The sequence below is a fragment of the Ahaetulla prasina genome, chromosome 2 (genome assembly GCF_028640845.1).
Source record: "Ahaetulla prasina isolate Xishuangbanna chromosome 2, ASM2864084v1, whole genome shotgun sequence".
NCBI classification, from domain to species: Eukaryota; Metazoa; Chordata; class Lepidosauria; order Squamata; family Colubridae; genus Ahaetulla; species Ahaetulla prasina.
In genome coordinates this window covers 281782611-281801033 of record NC_080540.1, presented here as the reverse complement: position 1 = coordinate 281801033, position 18423 = coordinate 281782611, and the positions used below count along the sequence as shown (strand labels likewise).

The window sequence follows — 18423 nt, the reverse complement described above, 5'->3', positions numbered from 1 at the left end:
TGCCCCAATGATTTCTTCCAACAACCAATTTGCCAAACTGCTCAGAAAGTTAACAATCGGTTCTCCCGAAGTGGTGCGAACTGGCTGAATCCCACCACTGCCTTGAATCCAAACATTTAATGTATGTTGTTGTTGTTGATGATGATGATTACGTAGTATTATTATTACTTGCCACCTCTCTCACCATAGGGCTACTCTAGGCAGTGGATCTTATAGTTAACAAAATAATAGAATAACAGAAGAGTTGGAAGGGACCTCGAAGGTCTTCTAATCCAACCCCTGCTCAGGCAGGAAGCTCTATACCATTTCAGACAAATGGTTGTCCTCTTCTTAAAAACTTCCCATATTGGACCATCCACAACTTCTGGAGGCACTGATTAATTGTTCTGTCAGGAAATTTCTCCTTAGTTCTAGGTTGCTTCTCTCTTTGACTAGCTTCCATCCATTTTTTTCTTATATTTTGGTTCCTGCCTCAAATCTCAGAAAAAATAAGATATAGCCAAACAGGTCAATTTTTTGGATTGATTGGGCTACACAAGATGCTGACCAAAACTTTGCATATGCCTATCCCAATCTTCATGCAAATGTCTGCAATGTCCCTAACATTCCAGAAGACCACTAAGACCCACCTTCCTTCCTATGTTGAATCACGATGGGAAGTGAGCCTAGTTGTGTGTGTTGTTGAGCAGAGTGCTATGATGTTGGTGCATAAAGAGGTTCTTTTTTAACTTGTATATTTTATTATTTATAAATCTGTTCGCTAGCTTTCTAGCAAAGAGGGCTATTATAGGGCTATTGGGTAGCCGTATAATTTTTGTCTAATAAATGAATAAACATGCACATAATTTCTACACACACCAATACAGGTAATCCTCAACGTACGAACATAATTGGGCCCAAAATGTAAGTTGCACAAATTAGAAATTTGTTAAGTGAGTTTCCCCATTCATTTTGCTTGTTAAAAGGCCTCAAAAGGGGATCACATGACACTGGAACACTGCAACCATCATAAATATGAGTCAATTTTCAAGCAGCCAAATGTAAATCATGTATAGGGATCCTGCAACGGTCATAAATGTGAAAAATGGTCATAAGCAGTGGTGGGATTCTACCAGTTCAGGCGAACTGGTAGCTCCGACGATCAGCTGGGAGCAAACCGGCCGTGCTATTTTCCTACCTTTATCTCCTCAGCTGATTCATGCGGCAGAGCCAATTGCCACGCAAATCAGCTGTGTTACTCTTCCGAAGAAACCTGGAAGTGAAGATTTCTTCAAATTGCACACACGCGGGCAACACGCGATCACCGAACCGGTTGTTCATAAGACACTTTTTTCAGCGCTGTTGTAACTTTGAATGGTCACCAAATGAACTGTTATAAGTTGAGGACTACCTCTACTGGCTTCTCAGCAGAAGATAAAGAGATCTCATGAGGCTTCCCTTTTCCTTCCAGGAAAGAAATTTTCCCCTTTCATGGGTAGAAACAAGGAAGGCAAGAAGTAACAAAGGTCAGAGATCTTCAACCCTTTCTTTTCCTGCCAAATGACTTATGCTGGACCATTGGTCTCCAGGACCTGCAAATTAAATTATGGTCTTTCTGGCTATTGGGCTAGCCAATATCAGGAACAGATTGCTATATGTAATGATATCTTGGGCAAGCCATGCCAAGTTTATTTTCAATCCAGATGGCTTTATTCTTCATTTCTGGACTATATACAAGTCTCTACAAAGAAAGCAGGGAAAATAGACCAACCTATTCTTCAAAGCAGGGGTCTCCAAACTTGGTCCCTTTAAAACGTGTGGACTTCAACTCCCAGAGTCCCTCAGCCAGCAAAGCCACAAGTCTTAAAGGGACCAAGGTTGGAGACCCCTGCTCCAAAGCACCTGAAGGCAGGACAAAGAAGCCATGGATCGAAACTAATCAAGGAGCGAACCCACCTAGAACTAAGGATAAATTTCTTGACGATGGGAACAATTAATTAGTGGAATGGCTCACCCGGCAGAAGTTGTGGGAGGTTTTTAAGAAGCGTTTGGGCAAGCATTTGTTTGAAACAGTGTAGGGTTTCCTGCCTGAGCAGGGGGGTTGGACTAGAAGATCTCTAAAGTCCTTTGCAATTCTGTTATTCTGTAGAAGGAGGAAATGAAGAATGCCAGGAAGGAGATTTCAACCATCAGCATGGCCCATGAGAGTGAACAAAAGAAGGCTAATTTGAACAGAGAGAGAACTCAGTGATTAGCATCCTATGAACCATTTTTAAGGAAGTCCTATAAAATCCTGAATTCCCTGAAATCAGCTGCTTTCATCAAATGCAGCTTATGTAAGAGGTTCTACCTGGGACACCTCATACTTTTCTTAACCACAGCATATTCCCGCTGTTCGAAGACACAAACCTTATGAGAGGCCTCTGCAGGCAACCAAATCTCAAGCTTAAGAAAGAATGATCTGAGTCACAAGAGGGTGAGAAATCGGCTGAACTATTCATACAGGAGTGTCTGGGCGCCATCATGAAAGAAATACTGCAACACATAATGTACTAATCCCGAAAACTGCATGGGTCTGACATGAGGCATTGCTGGAAATTCCAACACAAAAGTAGAAATTTGCTTACAGCAAATGATAGGTTGAGCAGATCTTACGGAAGAAAGATAAATGGAATATCGTCAAAATGATAACATCTGATATGGTAAATGTAGAACTAGGGATGTGGTGGCTCAGTGGCTAAGACGCTGAGCTTCTCGATCAAAAGGTCAGCAGTTCAGCAATTCAATTCCCTAGTGCCGCGTAACAGGTTGAGCTCCCATTACTTGTCCCTGCTTCTGCCAACCTAGCAGTTCGAAAGCATGTAAAAAATGCATGTAGAAAAAATAGGGACCACCTTTGGCTGGAAGGTAACAGCATTCCGTGCACCTTTGGCGTTGAGTCATGCTGGCCACATGACTCAAGAGACGTCTTCGGACAGTGCTGGCTCTTCGGCTTTGAAACGGAGATGACCACTGCTCCCTAGACGGGAACGACTAGCACATATGTGCGAGGGGGACCTTTACCTTTACCTTTAAATGTAGAACTAAGCAGTTTCTGGATTCACTGATAACAGTGTGTGTATGTGGGTTTACTGTGTGACACCAGTAAACAGTGGGCCTCTGTGGCTCAGACTGGTAAGACAGTCTGTTATTAACACAGCTGCCTGCAATTACTGCAGGTTCGTCCCACCAGGCCCAAGGTTGACTCAGCCTTCCATCCTTTATAAGGTAGGTAAAATGAGGACCCAGATTGTTGGGGGCAATAAGTTGACTTTGTATATAAATATACAAATAGGATGAAGACTATTGCTAACATAGTGTAAGCCGCCCTGAGTCTCCGGAGAAGGGCGGGATATAAATGCAATAAAAAAAAAACAAAAAAAAACCAGTGGTTTTGTGAAATCAGGTTTGAAATGAATTAGGATTGATTTGAGAACATTAAAGTATGCTGGAGTGCACAATGCGATTTCCTATGTTGTTAACGGTGTTACTTTTTCTTGCCGCAAGGCGAGCTTTGACAGAGCTTAAAAAGTAGGGCAGGAACTTTCACCCATGATTTGCCAGCATCAAAAGGTGAATAAATACCCCCATTTTTCCTGCTGCAAAGGGGATCAAAGTGCGCAGTGAGAAAATCCTGCCTTGAATGGCTCTATTTGCCTTCAATGATGTCATCACATATGCTAAACAATCCTAGATTGACAGGTGAAAGAAGCCTGAATGGGGAAAAGAAAGACAAAGCAAGGCCCACAACTTCCATGAACAGCTCTAGGGGTAAGAATCAATGATCAAGCAAAAATGGGTGGTTTTCCTTTTTGTGAAATATTTCTACTTTTCCTTCTACACACCTTCTTTTAAAAGCACAAGTTGTGAACCAAAAACTGAAGCACTACACACTACAAACCCCAGGCAATAAAACACACACACAAACTGATATGTTAGATAGATAGTGTGTGTGAGAGAGAGAGAGAGAGAGAGAGAGAGAGAGAGATGATAGATAGATAGATAGATAGATAGATAGATAGATAGATAGATAGATAGATAGATAGATAGATAATAGGTAGATAATAGGCAGGGGTGGGCTTCAAAAATTTTAGCAAGGGATTCTCTGCCTGGTTGCTGGGTGGGCGTGGCCATGATGGGTGTGGCCTAGTTGGCCTCCTATACCAAGACGGAAGGGAGAAAATGGCCTCCCCAGCCTATGGAGGCCCTCCAGGCCCATTTCCGGTCTTCCCGAACTTCCAGTAGGCCTGATTTTTGCCCTCCCCGAACCTCCATCCATGCCCTGCACTTACCTGCATCCAAAACAGGCCGTGTGGGGTCTCCTGGGAGGGGAGGGGTGGGCGGGGCCAGTCAGGAGTGGGATTTGGGGGTTCTCCGAACTGCACAGAATCTTACCTAGAGGTTCTTCCGAACCCCTGTGAACCCCCAGCAGCCTATCCCTGATAATAGGTAGATAGGGGCCAGGGGAAGGCCCAGGGGAAGGGCCTTCTCTGTTGGAGCACCTATCCTCTGGAACGAACTTCCCCCCGGTTTGCGACAAATATCTGACCTTCGGACCTTTCGCCGAGAATTAAAAACTTACTTATTTATCCAAGCGGGACTGGCCTGATTTTTAAATTTTTTAAATTTTAAATTTTAATTCTTTGTAATTTTATATGGGCTATTTTAGGTTGGGTCAATTGACGGTTTTAATTTGGCTATTATTGAATATGTATTTTAAATTGATATTTTAACTTTGTATACTTTATTGTTTTTATCTTTGGCTGTACACCGCCCTGAGTCCTTCGGGAGAAGGGCGGTATAAAAATTTAAATAAATAAATAAATAAATAAATAAATAAATAAATAAATAAATAAATAAATAAATAAATAAATAAATAAATAGGTGGATGGATGGATGGATGGATGGATGGATGGATGGATGGATGGATGGAAGGACAGACAGACAGACAGACAGATAAATGTATCATTTTATTCATAGATAAATTGGACCCAAAATGGCATCTGTTTGATTGGTTGATTTGTTTTGATGTAGAAGCTGCCCAATTCAACAATGACTTTGGGCATGTTTTGGTATGCATGTTTTCAACAGCAATAAAAAATATTTAAAATATTTTTTTTTCTCAAGTAGATGATCTGGTGGAATATACACACAGTTTATTCAAAGGCATTCCAACATCCTTTTTTTATTGCTGTTGAAAACATGCATACCAAAATTTGAGAATAGGAGGCAGGAGAGGAGAGAGAAAGCTGTATCGCTGAATTAGCCAGGACTATGACACAACAATTAGCTCAGTAAGACTAAAGATTCATTTTGGCGGTTAAATGCGAACATGCAACATTAAAGAGGCTGGAATTTCACAAGCTACTAATGTGCTAATGGACAACCTGCAATGTATGTCAAATGAAAATATAGGTCCGCTTATCAACTGCAAAAGAATAGGGAGCATGAAGTTTGAAAAAAAAATTCTTTATGTGTTTGCTAGTGAATGTATTCTATTGAGGGGATTATTCTCAAAGGCAAGTATTTCTCTACAAGTTAGATTCTTGTAGAGGGCTTTCAGGACACCATCCCTTTGGTATTTATGAACATATGAATCAGGGGTGGAGAGCTGGGGGTTTGGGAGAACCTCTAGCTAAGATTCTATGCAGTTCAAACCCCAAAATCCCACTCCTGACTGGCCCCACCCACCCCACCCTGCCCCTCCCAGGAGTCCCCACATGGCCCGTTTTGGATGCAGGTAAATGCAGAATGTGCACCAAGGCTCAGGGAGGGCGAAAAGCGAAAAACTACCGGAAATTCATCTCCAGAGCCTGGGGAGACTGTTTTTGCAACAACAACAAAAAACCGCCAAGGTGAAGGAGGCTGACTAGGCCACACCCACCATGACCACGCCCACTCAGCAACCGGGGGCAGAGAATCCCTTGCTAAAATTTTTGAAGTCCACCCCTGATATGAATGCTAAAATCCATTTCACAAAGGGAAAGATTATGAGGACCCAAATATATTGGAGGGGTGTGTGTGCGCCTCCACCTGTTCTCCGGAGTTTAGCTTTAAACTTGCTTCGGTCTTTCCCGCCCCCTTAAAAAGGCAGCTCCACCTTGAAAAGTATGTCGAATAACAACGAAAACCCCAGGAGTTCTTGGGAACTCAGAGTGGTTAATTAAACAACTCAACCAAACAAAGACAAGAGCGGTTGTTTGCAGCTTTCCCTGAGCGTGAGGTCAACATTTTTCACAGCTTTTTAGTTCATACTTGAAGGACGGCCAACCTGCTCCTGTAGAAAAATCCCCCCACCAAGTGCATCTTTTCTGCAACCTCAAAAAAGAAAAAAAAAAGAAACCCATAGAATGTGTATCTTGGAGACGTCGTGACGGCTATATCCAAAATCAGAATGGCGGTGCTGGAATTGCTCCTTATTTGCAAGCTACAGAAGGATTTGTGCACGTGTACATATGTGCGTTGCCTTCCACTGATTTGGCTACGGCACTGAACGAAGCCTACAATCTATATCTGTAGTCTCATGCGTTACCCTGCTGTGCAGCCCACAATTTAATGTGGGAAGGAGAAAAGGTTACACTAGTAACACAGCATGCAACATTATTCCTGTCAACACTCTCATGACAGCAACTTTGCAAAATGAGAACACCCAGCACATATGCCAGTAGATTTATTATACTCGGTGGCGCAGTGGTTAGAGTGCAGTACTGCAGGCTACTTCTGCTGACTGCCGGCTGACTGCAATTTGGCAGTTCAAATCCCACCAGGCTCAAGGTTGACTCAGCCTTCCATCCTTCCAAGGTGGGTGAAAAATGAGGACCCAAATTGTTGGGGGCAAGATGCTGACTCTGTAAACCACTTAGAGAGGATTGGAAAGCACAGTGAAGTGATATATAAGTAAGTTCTATTGCTATATGATTATTATTTTTTTCTGAATAATTATTAGTGTCAGAAAAACAGAGCATTACAAGGAACATACACATGCATTCAACAGCTTTAACTGAATATGTTGTTGTTAACACAACAATGTACAGGTAGTCCTCCACTTACGACTACAATTCAGCCCAAAATATATGTTGCTAAGTGAATTTTGCCCCATTTTACGATCTTTCTTGCCGCAATTATTCAGTGAATCGCTGCAGTCGTTAAGTTAGTGACATGGTTGTTAAGTGAATCTGGCTTCCCCACTGACTTTCCTCATCAGAAGGTCGCAAAAGGGGATCACGTGACCCTGAGGCACTACAACCGTCATAAATATGAGTCAATTGCCAAGCATCTGAATTTTGATCATACGATCGTGGGGATGCTGCAACGGTCATAAATCACTTTTTCAAAGCTGTTGTAACTTTGAAAGGTCACTAAAGGAATTGTTGTAAGTCAAGGACTACCTGTACACCCAAAAAGCTAAAAAGGCCTGATGCATGAAACAAACCATCTTTTTGCAGGTCTTATTTTCACAATCACTTGATTGCTGCTCAGCGTTAGCAGTGAAGGTGAGTCAATTGTGCATGCGTTACCCAACTTCAGATTAAATTGCACAGCCTCACGGTTTTCCACAGTAAGCGCTTAGAGTGGATGAATCACACATCCTCTGATTTATAACCTAGGCCACCCCCCAAAGTATTTTTATCCCACCAAATAATGGGCTAGTGTCCTCTGAATTACTGTAATGCACAGGATGGTTGCAATTTCCCTCCATATCCAGTCCATAGTACAAATAAAAGCTATTATTTCAAGTGTTCTCTATCTGCCTCCCTCTAGGTGTTTTGGAATTGCAATATATCTGGAAAGCAACTTGTTGGAGAAAAAAAAAACATATTTTCTCTATAAAATTATAGGTTTTCCGTGGTACTTTATGCCCTTTTTGTTCTGCACTACAAAAGTAAAAAGTACATTTTTCATATGCAACAATGACGAAAGGAAAAGCATTTTTAAAATAAGGAATGAAGAATAATCTACCTGATTCTGTGGTCTCTTCCCAAAATCCCCAAAGATTCAATCAAAAACTGTCTACTATTGACCTCACCCCATTCCTAAGAGGTCTGTAAGGGGCGTGCATAAGAGCACAAGAGTGCCTACCGTTCCTGTCCTATTATTTTCTTTTGTTATATCCAATTAATATAGTTATTACATACTTAAGCTTATATATATGCTTATATATTGTATAGCTATTTCATGCTTATGCTTATATATACTGTGTGACAAAATAAATAAAATAAAAAATAAAAAGATACAAGATACAGAGGGAATTCCACCCTGCCCAGTCTCTCTGTCTCATACGCAGTCTTTCCTGCTTCAGCAGAAACAAGCCAACTACAGTCTAACTCTGGTAAGAAATGAAATCTCTTCCTTAATGCACAGTTTTTCAAGCTGTCCATAAATTAAACTCTAAGAAGGAACTGTCTGAGCACATGTTTCGTAAAAGTCACGGGAACCCTTTTACAAGTTGTAACACACCTGAAACTTAGCACGGTGAGCGTAAAACCCGCCTCCCCTTACCTGCAAAACTCTATTCTGGCAATTTCTGTAGTGTGAAATCCAACCGGTTCGCAACAAAATGAATTCGTCTTCCCTTTTTCTTACTGTTCCACCTGCTGTTTCCCACGATGGCTTTCTGTACAGAACGCAAAATAGCTCAGAGCCCTGCCTTAGACTTCCTGCTGATGGACCGTACTTCAAACATGTCCCACGTTTGATTCCGCCTCTCTATTCTCCACCTTCTACTTTACCTCCTTGGGCACAAGTGGGCCCCACCCAAATCCACTCTGTGTATTTTCATTTCAGAATGCTCCCAGCTAAATGGAGTCCTTAAGAGAATTATCTATTGCTTTGGCTGGGCTACAAGACAAGACATTTGTTTCCAACTATTATTTGGCATGAGCGCAGCAGACATTTTACAGAAATGCAAACAGAGTTGAGAAGTACAGGGGAAGGAACAGAAAAATAAACACCTGTAGACAATTTAGTCTAGACACAAGGCAAGGAGATATTAATGCCCAATGAAGTGGGGGAAGTAGAGTTGTACCTGAAGTTATCTGACCGATTGCATATTGTCGGGTCCCGTTTCATATCATGGAAACAAACCAAACTACATCTCCGCATAAAAAACTAACAGGCTTAATTTTACATGTTTTCTCCAGAATAAATATTTATTTCAGAATACATGTTCTACTAGAACAGGGGTCTCCAACCTTGGCAACTTTATGATTTGTGGACCTCAACTCCCAGAATTCCTCAGCCAGCATGCGCTGGCTGAGGAATTCTGGGAGTTGAAGTCCACAAGTCATAACGTTGTCAAGGTTGGAGACCCCTGATCTAGAAGATCCATTCTTCCCAAAGTCAAGAGACTGAGGTCCTTGATTTTGGAACTGACGCAAAAGATCCCAAGGATCTACAGTCCCCAGATCTATCTCCAGATGTCCCGGAGGAACTCTTGGGATGAATTCCAAGTCAAAGGGGAAGCCAAACCACTTTCCAACCTTCTGGCAAAGCAGTGAACACTTTAAGAGCTCAGTGTAATTTATGAACCATGGATTCCTAATCACTTGCAGCAAGATCAGGGCAATTTCCTTAGTATGGTCTGGCAGCAAATAAATTAAAATGCATTTCCAATCTCAAGTTCTTGTAGTTTAGTTCTAGAGTTGAAAAAAAGACCACAAAAATCAAGGTCTGAGAATAATAACTGAAAGGTTATGGCAGAAGCCAGCTGTGGTGGTCTCTGGTTATTGGCACCTAGGATGCCCTACACAGAAAATCTTGGATGCTACATAGAATATTGTTGTGACCAAGGCCCAAGTAGATATTATTAGAGGCAATCAGTCGAAAACAGACTTTATTAGAACAGCTGAGAATTAACTCATTCTCAGCGTAGTCCAAACTAAATCAAAACAAATTCTTCACAACACAAGTCTTCAGTCTTATCACCAACCTTGGTCTAATTAGGCAAACTGCCAAAGGCTTTTCTTGGCAAAAGTTCAAAAGCAGAAGACGCCGACAAGAAATAAATGCAGCAAGACAAGAAACAAGATCAACATTGTTTTCCAACAAAGAATCCAAGAGCTGTTGCTGGTCTTTTAAGCCTTGGGGGTGGGATCATATCGTGGCCCTACTCCCGAGTCGTCCTCTTTGCTTTAGCTGCTCTTGCCTTCTGGCAGCTCTTCTCATGCGTGCATTAGGAACAGGCTCCTCCTGTTCCTCTGCCTCACTACTGTCAGCCTCTGGAAGCTCCGGAATCCGCACATCACTCCCAGATGGCCCTGGCCCCACCTTTGCCTCTGACGCAGAGCCCTCATCTGGGCCTTCCCCAGCCTCCAGAACTGGCTCATGTTCTTCCTCAGCTTCATCGCTGTCCAACTCAGTTGCCAGCTCCGCAGGCTGCTGGCGGACCACAACAGAAAATGTATTCATTGATGAAAAGTCCATTAGTCAGTTACAAAAGGCTATGCTGCTTAGATTCACATGTATACTATGTTGATACATTACAACATCCTAGGCTCTTCAATGTATATGAAGACAAACACCAACTAAAGTACTGGCAGTTGTGATTTCACACTATTGAGATATAATAATATTAATATTTAAATGCATATACCATCAACTTCCAGCAATTGGGCAGTTAAAAATGTTCTATAGGTATTTTTTCCAACTGCACCATAATCAGAATTAATACAAGGATAGAAAAGACTTCTTCCCTTGGGAGGAATCTGTTGGAGGCCATTATTAATTGTAGATGAAGCCAAATTCAAGGAAGGGTTGGACCCTTTCTCCATCCTTCTCCCCAGGTTTCAGAATACACGTAGTCCTTGACTTATGACCACAACTGAGCCCACAATTTTTGTTGTTCATTGAGACATTTGTTAACGAATGAATTACGCCCCATTTTACGACCTTCCTTGCCACCGTTGTTAAGTGAATCACTGCAGTTGTTAAGTTAGTGACACCGTTGTTCAGTGAATCTGGCTTCCCCATTGACTTTGCTGGTCAGAAGGTCAGAAATGGTAATCACATAACCCCAGGATTATGCAACTGTCATAAATATGAGTCAGTTTCCAAGAGTATGACTTTTGATCACATGACCATGGGGATGCTGCCATGGTCGTAAGTGTGAAAAATGGTCATTAGTCACTTTTTCCAGTGCTGTTGTAATTTTGAACGGTCACTAAATGAACTGCAGTTAGTTGAGGACTACCTGTACCAGAAGAAGATGAGATTGTTCTTGCTAGAAGTTCAAAAGTGAGCTGTTGAAATTAAGGCAAATGCCACAGATATCCCTGGAGCCATAACTGTCTCCTCCTAATTTAACATCGTAAGAACAAGGCTAGAAGCGAATGCTTCTCTCTTTCTGAGGCAGCCCTGAGGAAATCTGAAACTAATTCCACTTTTGGACCAACCCTACCTTAGCATGTTAAATCTCCCATCTGTAAACTGCGATTTATCTTAACTACAGTCAGTTGAGGCAATTCAGCTGGTGTTGGCTTCTTTTAATATACTGTAATTGAGATTAAAAACCTTTACCCAAGCTTAGACAACATGCTAAATATGGCTGACTTAAAATCGAAGCAGACATTTGCGTAAATTCTTGCCGTTGCACGAGGAGACCTATTAGAATCCAAACGAGAGAGCTGCAATGGCTTTGGATTGTTTTTTTGTAATGCCAAGTGACTTTTCCATTTTTTGGTACACTAGAATGGAAGGGAAGAGAGGAAGAGGACAAGCTACAACAAGGTGAATGGACTCAAGTACAGTGAGTGATGGATGGACTATTGGAAGTCCTAAGGGACTAAGTTGGGGACAGATCTTCCCGGAGAAAATCTATCAATAGTTGCTAACTATCAACAGTAACTTGATAGCATATAATCAATTTAAAAAACGGCATTTACCATCACTAAAATAGATGATATCACCAGAAAGCTCAAAATAAATATAGGTAGTCCTTGCTTCACACCCATTCACGTAATGATTATTTGAAGTTACTACAGGCCTGGAAAAAGGTTATTAATAACTAGTCCTGTCGCTTATGACCATTACAGTATCCTTGTAGTGAGGTGATCATGATTCGATGAAGGTCATAGCATCTTGCAGTCACATAATCCAATCAGCAAAGGTCAATGGGGAAGCCAGCAGGAAGTCACAAGTCACAGCCAAGTGATGTCTCACTTAACAGTCGCAGGTGATTCACTTAAGAACTACAACTAGGGATGCTGGAACTGCCATTGTAAATTGACACGGCCATGTGGCATTTCACATGGGGCCTCTGGTGGCGCAACAGGCTAATGCAGCCTATTATTAACAGCAACTGCTTGCAATATTGCAGGTTCAAGTCCCACCAGGCCCAAGGTTGACTCAGCCTTCCATCCTTTATAAGGTAGGCAAAATGAGGACCCAGATTGTTGGGGGGCAATAAGTTGACTTTGTATATAGTATACAAATGGATGAAGACTATTGCTTGACATAGTGTAAGCCGCCCTGAGTCTTCGGAGAAGGGCAGGATATAAATGCAAAAAAAAAACAAAAAACTTTAATGGCTGCTCTGCTTAGTGACAGAGTTACAAGTTCCAATTAAGGTTAAACAAGGACTATCTGGATCAGAATATGAATTACTGTCTCAAAGGCGCTTTTTCAAAAGGCAACTGGACTGTTTTTTTCCAAGAGGAAGGTGGAGGAGGAGAAGGAGAAGGAGAAGTTTCTTTTTGGATGAGAAGCAAAACATCTTCTTTTTCTTCCTCAAGGAAAAAACAATCCAAACAATTACCTTTTGAAAAAGCAACTTTGGGACAACTTTGACCGAGAATCTCCACAGACAGTAGTATCACTAATTCACAGTATCTAAACAATGAGATCAGCAACCTAAGATCAAAATAATGCAATAATCAATGTACCAGTAAAATACTTTGTTTCAGTAATATCCATCCTATGTAGATTCAAATATTCAGTGCAAAGTACAATCTACAGCTCATAGGAACAATCACTGCCTTTCATAAAAAACTAAGAGAGTTTGTGTTTGAAATAGCTGAAATTGCCACAGCTCTCTTGATGGTTTATTTATTTATTTATTTATTTATTTATTTATTTATTTATTTATTTATTTATTTATTTATTTATTTATTTATTTATTTATTTATTTAGATTTTTATACCGCCCTTCTCCCGAAGGACTCAAGGCGGTTCACAGCCAAATAAAACAACAATGAATAAATACAAGGTAAAACAGTAATTAAAAAACTTATTAAATATGGCCCAAATTAAAATATATTTAAAACAATAAAACTCACTAAATAAAATTAAAACCGAATAAAAATGTCTAAAATTCTATGCCAGTCCTGCGCGGATAAATAAATATAAATAAATATGGTTAAAGACCATAAGGACTAGCATAGGGGTCTGCAACCTTAAACACTCAAAGAGCCATTTGGACCTGTTTCCCACAGAAAAGAAAACACCTGGAGCCACAAAACCCTTCCCATTTCTTGAGCGGTCACAAAACTAGCGTATGTAGTTGAATTAAACTTTGTTTTCTTCCAAAACTTTTATTTTCTTGGATTTATCCATGGTTGGCTTACCGGGGGTTGAAAAGCTCAATAAATCACATGCCAGTAGGTGTCGCACATTGGCGGTTGTGACGCATGTTTTGAGTGACAGGGAGCCGCAGCAGAGGTGTGAAAGAGCCACATGTGGCTCCAGAGCTGCAGCTTGCTGACCCCTGATCACTAGCAGAACCACATGGGAAAATCATGGGAGCATTGAAACAGCTTCATAGATTCCCCAATCATGCTTTTTCCTGATCGCCTCATTGAAAGCAGACATTGCCCATACTTAATCCCCAAGGAAAGAAAACAATTGCTCTGAATTGATACCATGCTGAGAAGGAAAAGTAATATTCACCTGTATTCTCCATGACCATGTAACTCAAGTGGGGAAAAAAATCTGCCTGTGAAAAGAAAATGCATTCAAAACAGCATTGCTTCTCAACCTTGGCTACTTGAAGTTGCGTGGACTTCAATTCCCAGAATTCCACAGCTACAGAGAGCCAATCTAGGACGTATTTGCACTCTTTCCCAATGGTATATATTAAAGAAAATTCTTTTGAGTCAAGCTCAGTGACTTCATGAGGTTCATAAAATTTTCTTGGCAACAGTGTGAAGGGATTAATCATTGCTTTCTTTGTGGCATGCCTTATCTCAGATACAATCACAGTATTTCTTGGAGATCTCCTAGGTAAATATTTATCAGGATCAACCCTGCTCGGTTTCAAAGATTAGCCAAGATCCTTTATGTACTGCCATCCATCCAGGCAATATTTTGTGTTAGGGTTATAATATTAATTCATCACAGGTTTATTTTAGTAATTCCTCAAACTGAGTACATCATTACATAGATGATCATAGCTTCCAGAGACCCAGATAAATCCATATATTTGTGGCAAAAGTTGAGTCCAAAAGCAATGTATTTGCAGAAGCTGCACAGACAAAATAGCATTGGTTATAAGGTTACTTTTTCATCACGGTTATAGCTGCAAAAAGTTTAGAAATGAAAATCGCTAAACAAAGATTAACTGTAACCAGCAGTTTCATTTATTCCTGAAACCAAATCGGTAATTATTGCAGCAATTTAGTATAGGGCTGTGTCACAAGGCTGAATCTGCTCTCATCTTGGTGGCCCATTCATAAATTCATAAAGATTCCTTGCTTTGTGGACTCATTCCCCTGTTCCAGGGGTGAAATCCAGCAAGTTCTGACATGTTCTGGAGAACTGGTAGCGGAAATTTTGAGCAGTTCGGAGAACCGGTAGCAGAAATTTTGAGTAGTTTGGAGAACCAGCAAATGCCACCTCTGGCTGGCCCCAGAGTGGGGTGGGAATGGAGATTTTGTAGTTTCCTTCCCTTGGAGTAGGGTGGGAATGGGGATTTTGCAATATCCTTCCCCCAGGAGTGGGGTGGGAATGGAGATTTTGCCATATCCTTCCCCTGCCATGCCCACCAAGCCACGCCCACCAAGCCACACCATGCCCGCCATGCCATGCAATGCCACGCCCACCATGCCACGCCCACAGGACTGGTAGTAAAAAAATTGGGATTTCACAACTGCCCTGTTCCCTTGTTTTGCTGGACTGTGTGCAGCCAGAGGCTGCCGTGTGTGTGCGTGTGCGCTTTGCTCTGGGACTTACCAAGGACATGGGAGTGTTTGGGGAAATTTGGCGCATTAAAAGGGAGTTTGAACTCGCAGTCGGCTGTGTGGCCTTCGTGCCTTGTCCTGAATCATCACAAATCTGGTCAGCACTAAATTGGCACTAGATAAGAGTCAACAGAATTCAAGAAGGGGAGGACTTAGATCGCATATGGCAGCGCAAGAAGTCTAAACTGATGATGTGGGTTGGACATGCCTGGTTGATACCCTTAACGTGGTTTCCCAAAGCAGGGGTCCCCAACCTTGGCAACTTTAAGCCTGGAGGACTTCAACTCCCAGAATACCCCAGCCAGCAATTACCCCAGCCAGGACTTCAACTCCCAGAATACCCCAGCCAGCAAAGCAAAGCTGGCTGAGGAATTCTGGGAGTTGAAGTCCACCAGGCTTAAAGTTGCCAAGGTTGGGGACCCCTGTCCCAAAGCATCAATTTCAAGTTTTCCAAGGGGAACAGCAGTTCCTTATTGCTGGATCTACCAACTGCCATTTTATATCCAGCCACAGCTGGTCAAATAGAAATCTAACATTTCTAGCAGCAGGCTAGAAATCAACTAGCCCACAGCAGTTGATATTTTTCAGATGTTTAAATCTAGCAGCAGCAGAACTGTTCAGCAACGGAGACTGATAACCCTAAAAAAATTGACAGGGGTGCCAGAAAAACATTACATGGACATTCTTCATTGCACAGAACATTCTTGGTTAATGAATATTCAGCAAGATAAGAAAGCCTCTCTCCCATCAGAATGTAAACAGGAAATATTTTTTGCATGCTCGCTTTGCAATCCTGTAATCAAATGAGTGAAATTTCTGCCCTGTTTGCATCTATCTTGAGCTCCACCTTATGGAAATTCAGAAGTTCAAAGCTTGTCTTGACGATGAGCACTGTACAGAGAGCAACTACTGACAATGAAAAACTAAGTGGATGCAACAGTCCACAGCAACAGGAAAATTCAGATAAGCAAAAGCACATAGGCACATAAGGACATATGCATCCGCATGAGCAATCAACTGTCTTCCTTTTCTTCAAATTTTGCTTTAGTCATGTATTCCTCTATGGAATACGCTAACCTTTTTGCCATCGCGTGCCAAAAGCAGGGAGAGTGCAGGAAGTCACGCACGTGTGTGCCCACACCCATAATTCTATGCGCCCTGCCACCCCTGTGCATGCCCACATGACTCCTCCTGCACTCCCCCCGCTTTTGGCACGCAATGGCCCAGTAGGCCCGGTAGGCCTCTTTTTCACTCTCCCCAGGCTTCAGAGCCTTTCTAGGAGCCTGAGGAGGGTGAAAACAGCTTCTCCCCCCCCCCCCCGGAGGCCCTCCAGAGGCCGGAAACAGCCCATTTGCCAACTTCCAGTGGGACAGGATGTCAGGAAATGGGCAATTTCTGGCCTCCGAAGGACCTCTGGGGAGGTGGGGAAGGCCATTTTTTCCCTCCCCAGGCTCCTAGTAAGGCTCTGGAGCCTGGGGAGAGTGAAAAATGGGCCTTCCACACCCCTTCAGAGGCCCTCTGGAGACAGAAACAGCCCGTTTCCTGACTTCCAGTGGGCCCAGAAGACCTGAAAATCAGCTGGCCAGAGCTGAGCTTGCATGCCCATTAATATGGCTCCGTGTGCCACCTGTGGCACGCGTGCCATAGGTTTGCCATCACGGCTCTATGGAATGCTATGTGCTTATTAAAACAAGGCTGAAGCAAAGTTTATACTAGCTATAGTACCATGGCTTCAAATAGTTATATACCAAATGCACTTACTTATTAGGGTAAAGTGCTAATTATATTTTATAATTTTTATAATTTAATTTCTATACCGCCCTTCTCCCGAAGGACTCAGGGCGGTTTACAGCCATATTAAAAATACAAATATAAATAACAATTTTAAAAGCAAATTAAAACCAAATATTTAATGGCCAAATGAGCTAAAACGGTCAAAGACTGACTTAAAACCCGTTTAAAATTACAATTAAAATTATACTTAGGCGAGGCTCCAGTGACGTCACCCTCCTGCTGGGTGCTCAAACAGAGCACTCCGTGTTAGAAGATTGTAAAAGTCAGTGAAACAGAAAATAAATCACTGTTCACTGAGCTTAGCATAATCTCTGGGTGAAAGAGATTATCAGAATTGTGGAAGAGTGGCAGGTCTGACAGGGGGTTTGCTCTTAAGAGCGAATTTTCCTGGATTTATGACCCCACCGAATTCCACTCCTTCCAACTTCAGCACGCCCCTGTTTTTTATCAGGGAAAAGGAGAGGAATGTTGCTTCTGCTCTAGAGAACTTATTAAATTGATTGATATTCCAAGCAGACGGGAATTTCACAAGCGTTCGAACTTTGATGTAGAATCAGCACGGCAAGTACCGACTCCCTTTTTGAAATTTGAAACCTTTCTTTGTCTTTGATTAATTGACTTTTAAAATGGCGTCTAAAAGTGAAAGTAAAATCTTTTAGTACGATGAAGCAGCGTTACTTGTGGATTGTTACAAACGGAGTTTTTTTTATACTGAAAGGAGGGAAGGAGAGTTATTAAGTTTGAATTCCTGATTCTTTTGAAGACAGAATGGCAGCTAAACCTTTAAAGCCTTCTGGAAGAAGGATCTGAACCAAGTCTTGAGGAAAATATTGAAAGAACAATTAAAACTTTCTGAAGATAGGCAAAAGAGATGATGGAGAATTTTAATGCAAAAATAAGAGAAGATATTCTTATGGCAGTTCAAGGACTGAGTAAAAAATTGAAGGATTGGAAGTGGAAATGCAACAGATCTCTCAGTCAAATAAGTATTTAGAAGATGAAATGAAAGGTGTTCAGAAAAAAGTGGATCAAAATGAAGATCAGGTTGTGATATTACAATATAAACTTATGGAAGGAGCTCTTAGAATTGTGGTATGCGAGAAGAGCGTGAGAAGACTTAAGAAAAATTATATCAGAAGCATTGGCTGAATTTATTGAAGCGGACCCCAAGAGGTAGCTTACCAAATTGATAAAATATATAGAGTTAATTCTTGGATTGCAAGACAGAGAAAGCTTCCTCGGACATTGTGGTTTATTTTGTGAAAAGGACTATGAGAAATCAAATTCTGCAAGTTTCATATCAGACAACTTTAAAAATTGGAGAACAGGAGTTGAAGGTGTTGAAAGAGATTCCTTCAAAGATGTTAAGAGACAGGAAGCAATTTGCTTTTTTTACACAAGAACTTAAAAAACATCAGATTCAATTCAGATGGGAGGTGCCA

At 41.6% G+C, this 18423-nt stretch overlaps 1 protein-coding gene across 7 annotated transcripts in view; it reads right to left on the bottom strand.

The window, feature by feature from the left end:
- PDZD2 (PDZ domain containing 2) overlaps positions 1-18423 on the bottom strand; it is a 371146-nt gene that overhangs the window by 144594 nt on the left and 208129 nt on the right. The window contains exon 1 of one of the 7 annotated variants that reach the window (XM_058170305.1): positions 8518-8755. The exons of the other annotated variants lie outside the window; for them this stretch is intronic. The gene's annotated coding sequence lies outside the window, so the exon portion shown is untranslated. Of the gene's footprint in view, positions 1-8517; positions 8756-18423 lie in introns of those variants that run through there. 7 annotated transcript variants of the gene reach the window in all.